Genomic DNA, 17,069 nt, shown 5'->3' on the forward strand with positions numbered 1-17,069 from the left:
AATAATAACCTGAAATATCTACTGTTTAAAGGAAAATAAGACAAAATGAATGAGCAGCTGTAGTCTTTGTCCTGAGTGAGTGTTGGTGATGAGTGAGGATGATGATGATGATGGCAGCCCAGCAGCTCCTTCATCAGCGAGTGAACCTGTCGCGAAATCACACGTTTTATCTCCATTTCAAAGGCGAGCCATCAGGCCGCATCTCTGTCAGCCGCTGCAGCGCCGCGTCCTCCACACACACATTCACACACACACGCACACACACTCCTGTGTTTCCCCCCCAACATTTAGTTTTACTAATTCATCACTTTTACGCTCTGGAGGTGTGCTCGGCTCGACCAGGCTCTTTCAGGCTCATTATGCCCGGCTTTCATCACGCCGCTGCTGCTCTCCATTTACTTCAACAACACAAACACTGTTATGCACCTGACCCGCCCGCTGCCGTCATGTTAGCTGCTCGTCAGCGTTTTGCGCGCTCAAAGCCGCCGCGCCCGCCGGGGACGCTGTGTTGCGTCCCGTAAGTATTAACGATGCTCTTTTAAGCTTGGACTCCATTAGCATTCCTATCAGACATCTACTGTAAGTCACCTCTGACTGCCGGAGCGTTTGGGGGTTCCTTATCACAGAGCGTCCACTCTCAAGATGCCACTTTATCTTTTAAATGTATATTTTATGAGTCATGTTGGCTCCCCTTTGGCCCGGGGCACCTGAGAGACACTCATCATCCAGATCCTCAACAAGGATTTTTTACAGCCGTTTCAAACCTTTTCTCCTTAGAATGCATCAGTCAGCATGTGAGTACGCAGGTCTGGGGCCGAGCCACAGGCCGGACCGCCCCTCAGTCACAGACCACAAGAGTCCAAAAGGACCAAAGGCCCGTTAGTCTGACAGTCACTGATCTCCAGCACCTCAAGGTTTGTATTTCTGGAGCAGTGTGTGTGTGTGTGTGTGTGTGTGTGTGCGCGTGGCTCCTCACCTCCTCTGATCTCTGAAGGTTTTTTCGGGAGGTCGCTGAAGCCGCTCGCGTCCATTTTGTCTTTCTTCTCGGCGGCTGCGGATGTGGACCTCTCCATGGCAGAGATGAGAGCTCTGCAGGAGAAGAGAGAGGAGAGAAGGAAGGTCAGAGTGGATGAAGGAGTGGATCTCATGGTCCATACAACACGTATGAGATTTAATACCAAAGAGGCAAATAAGTCTGTAGTTTTATTAGTGAAGTCGTTCATTTCCATCCTTGTCAGAATGTCAAATACAATTTCACTGCATAAATAACAGATATAGTCTTAGCTTCAATCTCACGACGTTTGATAAACTCTTTATCTCCTTAACTGCAGTACGATCAAAGGTCAAATCAGCTTGTTTAACTCCTTCAGTGTTTGATGGTGTAAATGTGTTAAAGGTGCAGCAGTCTGTCTGTCAGCTCACTGCTGTGGGGGAGCGAGGGGTCAGTGTTTACGTGACCCCTGACCCCCCCTCATTAAAACAATGCAGCCTCATCTTCACACGCTGACACACAGGAGCGTTTGCTTTCCTCACAAATCAAACAGAGATCGTACAAATGTAACTTTCACAAACTCTAGGCTTCTTTACAAACAGTTTCAGACGCGGAAGCTCAGGCTCGAACCTCAGGGTTAAAGTTTGGAGCCACGTGTTTCATTACTTCCTGGGTCGAGTTGTGTAAGTACAGTAATACTACTAAGAAATACTGAAGCAATCATTCCAGAGGTTCTGACACACTATCCTGTATACGACTAATGTTTTCCCCTACTTTCCTCAGCGTTCCCGGCCTCAGTCTGAGACGAACCAAACGCTGGGCGAGGCGGTGAAGGAGCCGGTCGGGTTTACGGCTCTTTGACTGACAGCTCCGCCTGTGTCTTTATTATCGGCACAACAGGTGTGAGAGGCCAGGACACACACACACACACACTCACACACACACACACACACACACACACACACACACACACACACACACACACACACACACACACACACACAGAAAGCCGCTTTAATTGAGGTGATATATGAGGCAGATGATGTCATTGTTTCACGCCTGCAGCTCTCTGATGTGTCCTCGCAAATCATCATTAGTCAGGCTTAACATTTGCTGTTCACACATTTAGCAGCTCACACACAGCAGCCTGACTAAACACACTCCCACACACACACACTCTTGTCACCTTTTCTATACGATCCTCCAAATGCTGACTCGGGAGGACTCAACCTTTAACACAACCAAAACACACACAGACTTAAGTTTAGGTTCTGGCAGAATCAACCAAAATTTCCACGTTTTGATCTTCATCTTTGCAGTTTAGTGTGAGAACAGTGCAGACCAGAATGCTGCTCATCTTATGGTTCATGATACCATCATGTAAATTCACTTAACAGTCTAAAATGACGATGGGCCTTAAATATAAATGACTGCTTTAAATAGTAAAAAAATCCAAACATAGATGATTAAGGGGACCTCCGGGTTTCCCTTAAATAAAGATCATGACCCACACTGTCCACTGAGTGGCACTATAGCACTGGGCAGTAGGGAGCGATAGGACAGGAGGGTGTTCACGTTCCTTACCCAGGGAAAGTCCCTCCCTTCGGACAAGTTTCATATTTATTACTGCAAGGTAAAAAATCAGAAGTATTAAATGCGATGCTGACTGCCAGCATGAGTGTAGACGTGGTGTTTCCCTCTCTGAGCTTGGGTCCAGTCAACAGGTCAGTCTGTGGTGTGATGAGCTGCTGAGGCCTTCAAACAGGCAAACAATGACTCATTTGAGTATAATGGCTCTTTACAATCGGGTTATTTAAGAGAGGAGCCACTTCATCCTCCTCTTCATCCCCCCTCAGCCCCCTCATTGTGCTCAAATCAATGCCTGTTTGTTCTGCCGCCTCATCCTCTCCCTTCACTCTGGGCCTCCTCCTCCTCCTCATTAACCCTTCACTTCTAGGCTGAGGGCAACTCAAACACTCTTTGAGGAGACTAAACTCTCACTTTGCCTTTCACACTTCCAGTCTCTGCTCACAAATATACACAACACAAGTTAGGAATTTAATAGAAATGAACTTTAATCATTTGACTGAGTTCACCACTCACACACTAGCAATTGGTCAAACTCATCTATGGTCAGTATGTTTACATGCATCTTAACTCTGATTCTACTGCAGTTAAAGCACTCGATTGATCAAACAAACATGTCCTCACTCCTCAGCTCCGTCTGAACCTCAGGTCCTAACTGAACCTGATCCTCACTGTAGCTTTGCTTAAGTACACACAGCAGTCTGGCTACTGTAGCTCCTGGACCGTCTGAGACTTGAGACCACGCTGTTTACACTAGCCGCGTTCATTTGTTCATTTACTGAAGCAGGTCCATTTGACTGGACTGGGCTCTTCCTCCTGCGTGTAGCAGCGGCTAAAAAAGCTTGCGTCTCTCAGTGTACGGCCGCTTCCAAACATGCTCAAAAAACAACATTTCTGCCCATCTCAGTACTGTGTGATACCCCTCTCTCTCTCTCTCTCTCTCTCTCTCTCTCTCTCTCTCTAGTCTCAGATCATTGTCTCCAGGTCTAAGTGTATGATGAATTTAGCTAGTACTTCAAATTTGTCGCTAGCTACCTCATTAACTAGCTAGCTCATTAGCTAGCTTTAAGTAGAGGATCTTACCAACCTGTTTTTTGTTAGAATGTGACTGTGCTGTGACCCTTGACCTCACCAGGAGTCACTTAAATGACATCATGAGCTGAGCGTTCATCACAGTGTGACAAACATGTAGCACAGCGATGTTTACACTGGAAATCTTCCCCAAAGTGGCTCTGAGAAACTGTTCCAGACCTTGACACACATTTCCAGAAAACGTTTCCGGAATATTCCACATCTTTAGTTTCCAAGTAGTAGTAGACGACAAAAAAACTCTTGTTGAGATGCAGAATTCGGCGGCGACACCCAAGAAACCAACCGGGGGGCCGCAGACAGCCAGACAGAGGAAAGCGATTATTTCTGCGGAGGGGCTGTGACTTCCACGAGTCAAAGGGCCTCGGAGGTAAGATGGAGGGTATTCCCGCATTCCCAGCACCGGGAAAAAGGAATGCCTCCGCCCTCCAGGTGGAGCCGGCGTTTGGCTGGCGGACGGTGTGTGTTACCATCAGCCACTGTCCCCCTGAGTTATTGCAGCCGCTCTTGTCAACCAAACTAATGAGCCTGTCTCCACTCAAAAGGTCACAGTGTAGCCGAGGAAATTCACCGCGCACACAGCCGATTCCGGGGCGCCGTCGCCCCTCCGAAGGGCCACTTGCTGGAATTTATGGTTGGGCCCTACACCTATTCTCCTTTGAATAATAGCTATCCCGTAAAAGAAGCCCAGGTCGGTTGCGAGTCGAAAATAGAAAGCAGCTTGGACTGAAGCGAGGGGGGGCGGGGGCCAAGAAGGGGGGGGGGGTTGTTTATTGCGCGAGCGGCGAATGCACAAATAGAGGCTAACAGTGACATTTGAATTTATACCGACTTCCCACCACACTTGTTCCTCTTAACTTCAACAAAAGAGCCGAGACCCAAAATCCCCCAATCCCAAAGCTAAAACGGGAGCAGGGGGGAGCCACAAGTATTCCCAAGACTCGGAACGTGATGGAGCTGTTTTATTAGGGGATTCGTTCTGGCGTTTCCCCCTTTTAGTTGATGGTAAGTAGAGGAGAATGATGGGACGCAGGAAAAGCCATGAGCACGCTGAATCTAATGTGTTTGTTTCCACGCGGAGATGGTGTTGTTCCTGGTATTTTGGGAATTTTTGGTTCATTGTTCCGTTTATCATGTGATGTAAGAAAGAGAGAAAGAGAGAAAGAAAGAAAGTCGAGTCTCCAGTCAGAGAATTTGTTGCTCAAGTCAATTTGGACTTCCTAGTGTGTGTGTGTGTGTGTGCGTTTGTGTGTATGTGTGTTTGTTCCTGCTGAAGCCTTCCGGGCCGACGGCGTGAAGCTTCGACCTGCCGCCGAGGTCACCAGCCGCTTTGATCTCTGACCTTTGGCCAAATGGACCGACTGCAACGCCACCACTCGCTGTTTTACTGCTGCAGCTCGGACACTCACTTCCTCCCGCTCAACCTTTCATTTATTAACACCTTCACCACACTCTTCCTGCTTCACCCTCATTTATTCAGACACCTTCCACACTCCTGCACCCCCCCACCAACACACACACACACACACACACACACACACACGCTGCAGTCAAAATGCAACATCTCGTGATTGCACCAAAACAGACGCACACATCCATCAACACACCACCAGCTGTGATGATTACTCTGCATTTAGGTGTTATGATGGGAAGAAGAAGTGTAAACCTTTAAGTAAACGGGATTATTCTCTATATTCTTACTCATCATTTAATCTTAACTGGAACACAAACTTTTCTATTTGACCTTAGACGTCACTACAAAGACCTCTGACCTACACTGACCTCCGGAAAGCTTCAGGAAGATGATTAAGACTCACATTCCAGCTTTAAAGCCTTTATGTTCTGATAATAATCACTTTTCTTCTTTTCAGGAAACTTGTGTGCAGGTTGGATGTGATCCTCACTGAGAGACGGAGCCAAGATCTGAGGACTGACTGAGGCCTTGGCGGAGGTATGACTCTCTAGCTACCCCCCCCCTACAAACACACACACACACACACACACACACACACACACACACACACACACACACACACACACCGGTTTGAGGCAGTTGCAGCTGTCAATCCCGTGGCAGGGAAACTCTCACCTGAAAAGCCGATCTAATGGCTCCTGACACGCTGGAAAACCTGCTGAGGCCCCCGTCACTAACACGGTGTCACAGACCTCCAGGGGCCCCCAGGATGAAGACCCCCGCCCCGCCCCACCCCGACTCGTGACAGACCCCTCCCTTCCTACGGAGAGGAGGGGTGCTGGGGTGGGGGAGAAGAACAGGAGGCCCCCATGGGGGCCGGACAGATTCCTCCTGACCTCCAGGTCTGATTATGGGAATACTCACGGAAAGACGCGGCTGGGGGCAGCAGGGGGGTGGGGGGGTCATTGATTGCTAAAGAATCCCACATGGGCGCCGCCGGGGAACGCCACGTGAGAACATTTGGAAGGCAGCAAAGACGTTTCTCCCTGGTGGAGGTTTGGCAGCATTTCACCGCCTGTCAGGAAAACTTCACCAACAAGAAACGACAGAGATTTACTGAGATTTACTAACAAGTACTGCAGTGAAGTTACAATACGGTCGGACGTACCAAACCATAAGTTACTTAAAGGTAGCGTAACACAGTATTTCTCTCTAGTTATCCTCTGCTGCATGTCGGGGCGATCTTGCAGTCGTACATTGATCTGACAGCAGCAGTTACTGAGCTAATACTTCACTCCAGTATTCAAGTACTCCAGTACGAATCAGATCAGTCGCATTCCTCCAGAGGAACTCAAACACTTGGCTTTCATTTCACCACATGTCAAAATGTCATCTCTTCTCACAGCAGGGGGCATTTACACACACACACACACACACACACACACACACACACACACACACATACACACTCTCTCTCTCTGACTCGGTGGCTGTCAGGGCCAGTTGGGCCTGATCACCAGCTTCCCCGTCGTCCCTTCAGGAGTTAATTAACAGACGCATCAAAGCGGCGAGTGCGCGTTTCAAGCAAAGAGGAAGAACCACAGCCCCCCCCCCCCCCAGAGGCCCCGGGACCTTTGATTCCTCCTGTCTCTTGGTCAGTGTGTGTGTGTGTGTGTGTGTGTGTGTGTGTGCGCTGCTTTCCGCCATCACAGGAAAACTGACCCGAGTGAAAAATCTCCAAATGATGAAGCCGTTTCTCTTCTTTTTCTTCTTCTTTTTCTTCTTCTTCTTCTTCTTCTTCTGGAGCAGATTCCTCCTTCCTGGGCCGTATCAGTTTATTAAATTATGGGGGATAATTTTTATAAAATAATCCTTAAAGTGAAAGTAATTCTTTCTTTCATATAAGTGTATAAATATTTATATTGCTGATTTGGATTGAACAGAAATAGGAAACATGTCATTGTTTAGTGTCGACGTTAAAACAGAAGAAGAAGAGAAATTTGCCTGAAATCTTTTTGCAGCTAAATGTTTCTGAGGTAGATTGAATCTTTGCCACCTTGAAAACTTCTTCTCTATCTTCATCTTTGTCTTCTTCATGGTGTGTGTGAGTTTCTGTGTTTCTGCTGGTAAATAATGAGCCTTGGCGGTTTAGCAGCTCGTGTAAATGCTTCTTCTTCTTTTCTCCTAAACCCACAGGAACAACAGGCCGGGGCCCCCGGGGCCACATGGTGTAATTGGTGTGGACTTGTTGTTTTGTGGGATAAGAGACTTTTGAGGCCTCACAGCAGGACGCTTTACTCACTTCCAATTCACATGGAGCGCCCCTGAACCGCCTGCATGCCAGACTTCTTCTTCCCCCCTTTTTCTCCGCTTCTTTCTTCTTCTCTTTTTCTTTCCGGGGGGTGGACAAAAAAAAATCCACCTTTTCTCCGCACGGCGCGTAGAGAAGCCGGGTGCTCCGGGTGGGGAAGAATGGGGGAGCCGGAGGGAGGAAATGTGTCAGAGTGACGGGGAGGAAAAGGCGCTCGGGGGCAGGATGAAGGTGACATCCCCATCACAGGTTGAGGGAAGCCCCCATGTCAGCCGGAATAATGTGCCGGGCCCCATTATTCCCTCACATCTCTCACTCCCCCCCGCTCGCTGACTGCTGGAACTCTTCATCCTGCACAAAGGCTAATGCACTAAAACTTTTCTTCTCATGCAAATGAATGCAACCGGCCATTCAGCGTTCAAAATCCACTCCGGGGGCCGAGAGGATCCGGCCCGGAACGCCCGGCTGGATCCGGGTTTTGCTGTTTTCTTATATTTGTCTTCATTAGTTATAGTAAATAAACGCGATTTGGCTTTGATGGAGAAACAAACAGATGAGTGTGTGTGTGTGTGTGAGGCCTCAAAGCTGCAGATTCTTCCAAACACAAACACAACAATCTTAATGTGCTGCAGTTGTAAATCCTTTATGCTTTTAAGCCGAAACTTCCAAATCCCAAAACCCCGTACCTCCACATTCCCTCTGCCGGCTCCTTTACTGGACAGCATCTTAAATATCAGGTTGCAAATTCCTGGAATTCCTGCCTCCGTGTAAAACCCAAATAAGCTGGAATAACAATTTGACAGGGATTTGAGTTTATTCAGGGAATCCCGACAAACCCAAGAACTTCCAAGAGAAAGATGCTCAATAAGTCTAACACACACACACACAGACACACACACACACAGACAGACACACACACACACACACACACACACACATGACAGAGAGATGGAACTCATTTTATCCCATTTACACACTTGAGGAATATAATGGGAATATGATAGAGATAAAAATACAGCAACATGATATTAACTATTGACGCCCTATAGTGTGTGTGTGTGTGTGTGTGTGTGTGTGTGTGTGTGTGTGTGTGTGTGTGTGTGTGTTCCGTGAGCACATGGCCGCACGGACCCTCACTCACCCAGGCGGGTCCCTCCTCTGCTCCCAAACTCCCGCAGCTCCTCAGCCTCGCTCCTCTTCCTGTTCTTCTTCCTCCTCCGCGTCGTTTAAGCTCGAACTTCTTCAGCCGGGAAAACCGCCAGATTCCCTCCACATTCCCATATAAAGGACGGGAGCGGAGCGGGACGCGTGTCTGTGTAGTTTTGGGAGGAAAGTCCCGCAGAGGAAAGTTCAGTCCGCACACACTGAGCGCAACTTTGAGACGCGACACGCACTCACACACTCCCACACTCTCACACGCGGAGCGGAGCGGAGCGGAGGAGCCTAAAGGGAGAACAGGAGAGCCAAACTTTACACCGTCAGATGTTCGTGTGGATGCTGAGAAGCTTTGGAGATTCCAGGATACACCCCCACACACACTCTCTCACACACACCCTCTCTCTCTCTCTCTGTTTCTCTGTCTCCCTCTCTCCCCCCCTCTCTCTCTCTCACTCCCTCTCTCTCTCTCTCTCTCTCTCTCTCTCTCTCTCTCTCTCTCTGTTAAGTACTACAGAGATCAAACCCGGCGCCAATATGTGTTATTGATTAGAGAATCAATTAAGGCTTAATAGAGGAGAAGAAGACAAAACAACACATTTCCGCTTAAATCTTAAAACACAAATCAACCAGCTGATATTGCAATGGATTATAATCAATTAACCACAATTACAATTGATCGATTACAATAAATTTCCCCCCAACTCGTTTTTAATGAAGTGAAAATTTCCCCTGAAACATGGACACAAGAGATCGTTACCACTTTGTAAATATGAATTATCTGCATTTACCGGATCAATTTAATGAGGTAGAGATTAAGACATTTTTGCGATGGAAATATTTGAAAATCTTTTGCGTTTTACACTGTAAAATACAAAACTATAACACAATAACACAACACCGTGGCCACTGAATCAGGAATGAAGTGGAATTTCGAGGAAAACCGCGGAGGTTAAAATGCTCAATAAACTCCATCAAATGTATAATGTAACATTTCTCTGAATATAAATACGATTAATGGTTATGATTTTATGAAGGTCATGAGAGATTACAGAATAATAGGGAATAATAATGATAAAGTTTAAATAATCCGTATCAGTCAGTTTGAGGGAATATTACAGGAAAACTAAGTTATTTTAACTTTCAGCGCTTATGTTCTGTCCGTATTTAATTTATATAAAACCTGCAATTTAATTACATTATTTTCATTTGTTTTATCCCATCGTAATTTAACAGTTTAAAGTAAATTCCTCCGATACTTTTCTCCTCCATCGTGTGTGAACTCTGCCGGTGCAGCGGCTCCTTCATTACATGTGCAACACTGACACCCAGCGGCACTTTGTGGATACTGCATGTACACAGCTGCATCTCTATCTCTCTCTCTCTTTTTTCTCTCTCTCTCCCCTTCTTTCATTCTCTCTCACTGTCTTTTTTCTCTCTCACTCCCTCCCTCTGTCCCTCCCACTCTTTCTCTGTCTCTATCCCTCTCTCTTTCCCTCTCTCTCTCTGTCTCTCTATCCCTCTCTCTTTCCCTCTCTCTCTATCTCTCTCTCTATATATATATTATATCCATATTTCCCTTCATATTCTCATGTTATTCAGTGTAAACAGCATCATACATGTACTCTTGTATAATGTTTCATCTTTGGTTCAGATATCACATGTTTCAGTGTTTCAGAGTTTCAGGTCTTTAGTGATAAAGAAGTCCTGAAGCCCTGTGAGTGTCCTCGTCCTGTGAGCGTCCTCGCCTTGTCCTCACTCCATGTCCTGTGAGCGTCCTCGCCTTGTCCTCACTCCATGTCCTGTGAGCGTCCTCGTCCTGTGAGCGTCTTCGAAGCTGATCTCCATCATCCCATTAAAGAGTTGGATTTCCTTACAGGTGGCCGTGTTCCTTTAATATAAAGCTCTAATGAGGCCGCGCTGTGATTGATTTGACAGATAGATCCCAGTGAGCTCTGTGGAAGTCATCAGGATCAGATGGCAGGACAGGAACGCTGCACTGCACAGATCCTTTATTATTGCTCGGGGGGTAACAATCACTTCCATATGGCAGGATGGGCTAACATAACTCTATCTCAAGTATTTAGATTTAATTTTCCTGTTACAGTAATTCAGAGGAATTCAGATCCGTCTGCACATCTGTCTGCAGATGTTCCCTTAACTGAGCAAAGTTCACAAAGAGTCAACCTGGTTTCTCCTGAGCTGTGGGGCTCAAAAGATAAAAATGAAGACTTGGTGTTGTTCTGTCATTACATGAAAAATGGTTGAACTTATTTTCTCTTCATCAGACTTCTTGGTAAATGAGTCGTGGATGGATCAGTTGCTCAACCAATCAACCAATGATCAACCAGCTCACTGAAACGGCTCAGAGGTGCATCTCATCATCTCATCAACCCAAACACATGGAGACAGATGGAACAACAACACAGAAGAACCAGGAAAGGAACAGGATCAACAGCCGGGAGGAAGAGGAGGAGGAGGAGGAGTGAAGGGTAAGCAGGCGGAGGATGCTGTAAACGTGCTGTAATACTGGTTCATATTTACCTTTGAGAGATACATGAAGGATTTTAAACAGGTTCCAGAGTTTTGCAGGTGAAGGATGAGTTGAGAAATGGCACAAAAACAGAAAACATTCAATCAGAAACCAAGAAACCAAAAAACAGACTCACCAGTGCAGATACATACACATATGTGTGTATAAAACCAGATTTAAATAAGGTTCAATGTAATAAAATGTGGTTGAATCAGACAGAGTTCAAGGCCAGCTGAGCTCTGGATGATGTCACCGCTCACCGTGGTGTTTTTCATTCATTTTGTCCACTTGAGGATGAACCAGGCGGCTCTAAGGTTACACTGAGTTGATCTCATTAAGCCCGGTGGATGACGTGAGCCTGCCGGTGTCGTCTGACCTGCTGCCATGTGGAAACCATAGCGTGCTGAGCTGTAATGAGAATAATAAGAAAATCTCTCAAAACACTTATACAGTTGCATGAGAAATCTGTTCCCAGGGCTGCGATTTCGATCCTGATGACTTCCACAGAGCCAGAGCGTTCTTATCTGACCCCAGACCGGGGAAAAACAAAATCCACCTCCGTCCACTTTCATATTAAACCGAGTCCTGCACCTGGGGTTCACCTCCGCAGAGACTCCAGGCTGAGACAGGGACACACGGACACATTGTGGAACATTGTGGAGACGTTTCTTCACACACTGGGTTTGTAAGATGCAGAATGATTTGCGAGGGAATTTCATGTTTTTTCGAGTTTTTCAAGAACAGAGGCAAAGTGAGACTCAGTCATTTTAAAAAGATCCTTCATTAGTCACATGTTTATTAAAATCTATAGAAATATTGTATTGTACTGTAGGTTTCTTGTTCCATGCCTCCATAGTGCAGTTGCCTGTGTGTGTGTGTGTGTGTGTGTCGCCCCCTGGTGGCAGCGCAGCGTGTGACTCCCTGTGCAGCGGCTCAGCCTCAGCTCGGCTCGTCTGCTTTGGTCTTCAGTAACTTCATCTCCCAGCACACATGTCGGACGCCCTTATGACCTTTAATATCCGCTGAGTTTATTTGGGCCGACCCCCGCCTCTCTTCCCCTCCACACACACACACACACACACACACACACACACACACACACACACACACACACACACACACACACACACACACACACACACTCCCCCCCCTTCCTGCTTGGATGCGTATTAAATCAGATATGCTGAATGAAGCCCCCGCCTCCCCCCGGCCTGCTCTCACTCCTGCTTAACCCCCAGTGACCCTCAGGTTTGCCAGAGTAAATGGATTTAGGCTCCAGACTCACTGTGTTTGCTGTGACTGACCCCGCGCCTCCATTGACCTTAATACAGGGGCCCCCATTAATATGCAGCCCCCCCCCCCTGGTTGTTTCACACGGTGACGACACCAGTCGCCCTAAACAGGAGAGCAACACGTGTGGAAGTTAGTTTGTAACTTTCAAAGCTGAAGAAGTGATCAAACTCTTTCATTAACCCTTTAAATCTGACACAACTGGAGATGTTTAGAAGTTTCCTCCAAATTCTAAATGCAGGATTTGAACACTTACTCTTGTCGTACTTGATCCTTCTTCTCGTGTCTTCGTGTTTCTCTGCGGTTGATCCTTGACACGAGAGAAATGAAAGTGTAATTTAGACATTAAAGTGTCCGTCTGGTTGAACACATGAGACCCCCTCAGGGACCCTGAGAGCTTCAGACCTGCACACAGTGGAGCTCCACTCACGCTGGGATCCTAGATTCAGCACTAAAAAAGCTCGTAAACACACCAAAAGCCCTGTGTGTGTGTGTGTGTGTGTGTGTGTGTGTGTGTGTGAGAGAGAGAGAGAGCCCGTCCATGTTCATGTTTCTCATACAGAAAAGCAGAAGTTGTTGCTTTGTGTTTTAATGAGATCGATTCTTCCCTGTAAGCTCTTCACCCAGGAGCCGTTTTGTGCGGCCCTGAGCCGCTGCAGGACCCCGCGGCTCACGCAGGGCGAGGACGCGCCGCCGCGTTGTTAGCCGCGTTTGTACAAAGTGGCCACATGGAGGGCTTGGCACAGAGGGGCATGAAAGGGGGACAGAAAGGGGATTAGAGCGCAGAGACGGAGGCATGTTTGTCCCCATTGTGCTGCAGTGTGGGGACGCGGTCCTCATGCAGCAGGACATCTTCCGCTCGGGGCCCCGACGGTCAAACTGAGGATTTATGGACAGGGACGCGTTTTCATTTTCAGCAGGATCAGATGGGCCGTTGGGAATCGTGGGTTTATAGCCACTTTAGGGGAGAACTCATTAGACTGTGGTGCTGGTTGGCCTGATGGCGTCATAGAGGGTCTGCCCCCTTCCTTGTAGGCCACGCCCATTTGCACGAGACCAGATTTGAAAGTTTTCCAACTCCACTCTTGGGTCAGGCGTCATATAATTCTTCATGTAGGAACGTTGAGACCAAACCGAAGCTAACTCTTCCTCGCCGCTTTGCTATAAATGTGAAGTTAAACGGGCGCCGCTCATTCCCAGGAAATAACCGCACACAGTAGAACCCAAACTCCCTTCTTTCCCGGCGGCTCAGGTCGTAAGTTTGGAGGCCTCTGCTTCCTCTCACAGCGGGAGGCCGCTCTGCTTTGTCTCGCCAACGCTTTCGCCTCTTCCGCCTGTTTCGAATGTTCTGGAGTTTAGCGGCGCTCCCGGACCGTCGCTGACCCGAGCGAGTCCAGACGGAGAGTAACAAAGCGTGAAGGCTCTGTCGACTCGTGCCGGCTGACTGAGCCGACGCTCGCCTGGGAAGGAAACCGCTCATTCTGCATGAAACCACATCAGACAGAGCAGCGGGGCCGGGCTGAGCCACTAGAGGGCAGTAATGAGCTGTGGTGGGGGAACACAACGGTTGCCGTAGATCTTGGAATCTGGATTTGACTGAACTTCTCTTCTTTGGTCTTAAAATGTAAAGTTGTAAAGTACAGACACGCTGTAAAAACCTTCATTCTAACACATTTTGTTTGTTACTGAGCCAGAAAACTCAGCCGGATTCCGGAATTTTCCAGGAACGAGCGTCTGGATCTGGAAAGCAGACGGAGTGAGACGGATCAGTGGAATCTTTATGCGTCTCCTCCTCCTCCTCCTCCTCCTCCTCCTCCTCTGTTCTTCCTCTCGTTTATCTGTCGCTCTGCCTTCACTCTATCTTCTTCTTTTGTTACTCCTCTTCCTCGTCTTCCCTGCTTGACCTTCGTCCTCATCTCCTTTTTCTTCTTACCCTCCTCCTCCTCCTTCTTTTACCTCTCAGTGGTGTTCTGTTCACGCCATCCATCACAGAGGGACGCTGTGTGTGTGTGTGTGTGTGTGTGTGTGTGTGTGTGTGTGTGTGTGTGTGTGTGCGTGGAGTCTTTGAGTAAAAAGAGAAATACCTCTATTTCCTCGATCAGCAGCTTCTTTTACAATAAACTAATTGCTGTGAGGTCAAAGGTCAGGACTGCAACGGCAACCAGCAGCAGTGACAATAGCTGTGATGAACTGGTGACCTTTGACCTTGGCATTTTTCAGGTATGACAGAGAAACACAAATTACTCTTCACTGAATTTAGCCAAACTTAAAATGTGTGTGTTTGTGTGTGTGTGTGTGTGTGTGTGTGTGTGTGTGTGTGATGATGATGAATGTTATATATTGTTGGGGGGGGGGCGGGGGTTACACAAGTTCACCTGCTCAGACACCATATTTAACCTTACGCAAGTGTGTGTGTGTGTGTGTGTGTGTGTGTGGCATCTGTTAAGCAGAAACATAAGGAGGGATGTAACAGAATCCAGATCCATTCTTCAGATATGATCAGATAATGTCCTGTATAGTAACACGAGCTGACGGAGGAGGAATTTTCATTTCTTATGTCGTAAAACCTTCTTCACAGGGTAAACAATCGTCATGACGATTAGGAAAAAAAACCTCCAAAGAGGTGAGGAAGGTTTGATGAGATCATTTGTGTTTGGTTTGATGGATGGACAGAAAGCTGAAGGTCCGATGTCACAGTCTGTGATCCAGATGGGAAACCTGTTTGTTTACATGCTTGTTTGTTTACATGTTTGTTTACACGTTTGTTTGTTTACATGTTTGTTTGTTTACATGTTTGTTTGTTTACATGTTTGTTTACATGTTTGTTTGTTTGTCACTTAACATGTCTGAACGTAAACATGTTTAAGTTCCAATCATCACACAAACTTCCTCCTGTCATCCACACAAACTGTTGATCGTGTGTGTGTGTAAGAAGTAAACGTCCCTCTAAACCTCAGTGTGACTGGCAGCCCTAAAGGTCGACAGCTCCGTGACCTTGTACAGATGTATTTGTCTCCTCAGCGGTAATTGGTCTGGTTGAAGTGCCCTGGAGCAAAGACACTGGGCCCATAGAGCCGCCGGCTGGCCTCTGGCCCTTTGACTGGCGCCTGCGTCGCTCCTGGACACCGATGCTTCAGTTTCAGCTTTTGTTGAGCCGGCGGACGCCAGATCAATGACACGGCCGCTCTTTGTCTGCACTGTAACAGGACTGCAGGAGCAACGTGAGAAGAGGAAGCACGGCATGATGGGACGGGAGAGGTGTGTGTGTGTGGGGGGGGGGGTTGTGTGTGTGTGTGTGTGTGTGTGTGTGTGTGTGTGTGTGTGTGCTAACTTTCTGAGTTTTTGGCTGCAGGATGAAAGTAACTAAAGTACTTTCCACTCCGCACCAGTAGGCGGCAGTAATGTTTCAACTCCTGCGCCCCAATTCAACACATATCAGGAGGCGGATTTTTATTTAGTAGGTGAGTCGGGGGCACCTGCTGCTGCTGCTGGTGTCATGTGAGACTAGACTTGCGGTAGGGGGACAGGGGGGGTGTGGCTCTGGGGTGATGGATGTTGGGTTGCGCTGACCTCTGACCTTTCAGCAGGTACAGGTGTGTGAAGCTGCCGTCCCTCCTCACACATCACAGGGACGCACCAGGACACTACAGATACTAGATTACATATTACTGCTAATACTTCAGATGAGGGTTTTCCCCTGTGGGTAGAATTTTCCGTATGAAGTCTCCCTGAGCCTGAGACTGAGTCTGAGTCTGAGTCTGAGTCTGAGTCTGAGCCTGAGTCTGAGCCTGAGCCTGAGTCTGAGTCTCAGCAGCAGGACTCTTGTGATGGACTCTCCACATTCCAGACAGTGAGAGGAATCTCTCCTTCACAAAAATGTCGTTCCAATAAACTTTGGTGTTTGTTTAAGAAGCGAGGGAGGGACATCGCGTCCGTCTGTCCACCTGGACGTCTGAGGGACCGGACCACATGCCTCTGTTGTCTGCGTCTCGTTCCGGGCTCCAGATGTGTCTGAACCCGAGCCTGTAATTCAGCACAGGCCTCCCAGAACAAAGCATTTCCTCCCTCCAACTCGCTCCGACATTCACTCCGTCTTTCATTAAACTGCCACATCGCCCAAACTCCCCTCTGCCGCTCACGCCGCCGCCCGCCGGCACCGACATGTGCGTGCCTCGTTAAAGTCGTCGCGGACACAAGAATTCCTCCATCTGGGCCTGAGGAAATGAGGCAGGAGCATCAGAAGCTGGCAAAGGGTCACAAGTATCAGGGATTTCCACATTCCTGACTTCAGAACAGAGCCGGAATGTAACTAAAGTAAAGTAAAGTACTTTCACTCCCTCTGCCTGAGTATTATGATCAGAGACGGAGAGTCCCAGGGGAAGAACTCTGTATTATGCTATAGTTGTTAGATTGGCACTACTGATGTGTCACTTGGAAGTGTGTGTGGTTGTGTGTGTGTGTGTGTGTGTGTGTGTAAAGGTCAGCAGGATCCCCTTTGTTTCTCTTCTCCTCCCTCATCGTGTCTTTCTTCTGTTCCCACGGCGCAGCGGTGATGAATCGCAATCACACGGAGCACTTTGAACTTCAGTGCCAGGCTCTCCCTCTCTCTCTCTCTCTCCCTCTCTCTCTCTCTCTCTCTCTCTCTCTCTCTCTCTCTCTCTCTCTCTCTGTCTCCCCCCGCCCCCCCTCTCCCCCCCCT

This window comes from Genypterus blacodes, unplaced genomic scaffold, assembly GCF_046128005.1.
Source record: "Genypterus blacodes isolate CSIRO-AG114 ecotype Tasmania unplaced genomic scaffold, CSIRO-AGI_Gbla_v1 ptg000056l_1, whole genome shotgun sequence".
NCBI classification, from domain to species: domain Eukaryota; kingdom Metazoa; phylum Chordata; class Actinopteri; order Ophidiiformes; family Ophidiidae; genus Genypterus; species Genypterus blacodes.